Source organism: Triticum dicoccoides, chromosome 3A, assembly GCF_002162155.2.
Source record: "Triticum dicoccoides isolate Atlit2015 ecotype Zavitan chromosome 3A, WEW_v2.0, whole genome shotgun sequence".
NCBI classification, from domain to species: Eukaryota; Viridiplantae; Streptophyta; class Magnoliopsida; order Poales; family Poaceae; genus Triticum; species Triticum dicoccoides.
The window spans coordinates 156164065-156166251 of NC_041384.1; positions in this window are offsets into that span (position 1 = coordinate 156164065).

Sequence of the window (2187 nt, forward strand, 5' to 3'; positions counted from 1 at the left end):
GGCGGCGGGACGGCGAGCGGCGGCGGCTCGGGCGGCGGGGTCCGGCGGCGGCGGCAGCGGGGCTAGGGTTAGGGTTTTTTGCGTGGTGCGGCTTGGGCTGACAGTCTCGGGGGTGGCGCCTTATAAACGCCAAGCCGGCCAGAGTCCTAGCCGAACATGGCCCAAAGTCGGTTCGCGTTTTTTTATAAATAATTACGCACAGAAAAACAAATAAAAGAAATACTAAACGGACTCCTAAAATCCCGAAATAAAATTTTCCCCGACTCCTAAATTCAAGCCGGACAAGATGAACATTTATTTGGGGCCTAAATGCAATTTTGAAAAACGCACATTTTTCCTAAATTCAAATAAAATAGCAATAACTCTGAAATAAAATCTTATTTGATTTTATTATTAAATGCTCAATATTTCTATATTTTGGGAAAGTCATTTTGTTCCCTCTCTCATATTTTATAAATAGAAATAATTGAAGATAAAATAATTAAAATCAAATGATCCTACTTTCAAAATTTGAGAAAACTCAAATATGAAAATAACGAAATCCCCAACTCTCTCCGGGGGTCCTTGAGTTGCGTAGAATTTCTAGGATCAAACCAAAAGCAATAAAATATGATATGTAGTGATGATCTAATGTATAACATTCCAAATTGAAAATTTGGGATGTTACACTTTTCCCCACAAGACTCGATCTCCTCCGTCGGGATTCTCGCACTACATGGTGTTTGAGAAACGGATGACCGAGACATAGTCTTTCAGAAGCGCTAGCACCTTATAATCAGGTAGACCGTTACACCTACTTTCCCCTATATCTGCTAGTCTACCACTGTAAGAGTTCGCCCGACTTAATCAACTATGCTAGAGCCCATAGTAGCTTGTGGCTGCGCACGGAAGTTTCTAGCATGAATAATCTCATGATCCCTTTGAGCCTAGGTGGCGGTCCATAAAGACAAGCAGGCAATCGCTGAAATACCCAGGTGCCTAAACAGGCAATCACTGGAATACCTAGGTGCCTCAATCCACCCAGATGTGTGTTAAAGTTGCCACCTTAAGTAAAGCATTAATTAACAATCTCACATCTGTCATGAATACTCTCAAAACCAACCCACATCTACGAGCATAGCATGGCAATATAAGCATAACGTAATAGTAAATCCCAAGGTTTGAATGCAGGGCAATAGGTTCCTACCTCATCAACTACTTCCCAATACCCACATGTTATCAATCCTACTCATGCAATGTTTGAGGGTGAAACTAATGCATAAAAAGTGGGTATGAAAGGGATATGATCAAAGTTTGAACTTGCCTGCAATGTTGATGAAGATGATTCACACTCAAAACTCTTGATAGTTCTACTCGATCGTCACACTCTGGTCAATCTATCGTAAGCAAGCAATAGTAACCACACATAAGCAATCACTCAAAGATCGGAGAGAACAAAGAAAACAATTCGAAAAACGTCAAAACCAAGCAAATAACTCTTGCAACATAAAACAATTTCTAACAGTACCAAAATTAAGTGAATTTGGCCTTATCAGAAAGTTTAGGTCAAGAGCTTCGATTTGCAAAAAGAATCAACTCAAACAGGGCTACGAAACTCAAGTTATGATCAAACGAAGTTCAAATACAAAATAGTTTGAATTGAAAATTTAAAATTTTCAAAAATATGTTTAAGTTGGATTATTGGAAAGAGGGGATCATAACGAAGAAGTGGGAGTTGGTTTCGTTGGATTTGGATAAACGGGTAAAAAGTAGTGATCATTTGAAGCAGGGGGACTAATCTGTAAGAAAAGAATTCACGGATAGGTCCCTAGCCGGAATTAAAACAGAAAAAGAAAAACTTAAATACCGAACGTTCATTGGAGAACACTAACAGATGAAAATCCATTTGCTGCCTAACCCTAGCTAAGGAACGCTCACAAAATAACTAACCTAAAATATAAAAGCCGTTCTAAAAGAAAAACCGATATATATATATATATATAACCGAAGAAAAACTGGGGTAGGTTAATTAGGTTTATACCGGTTTGAGGGAAAAGTCTGGCGACGGCGGCGGTTAACTCCGACGGGGCGGTGCGGCGAGACGGCGGCTCCGGCACGGCAGCAAGGGACGGCAGGCGGCAGGGTGCGGCGCGGCGCGACATGCAGTGGCGCTAGCGGGCGGCGGCGCGGCAAGGAGGCGGCGATGAG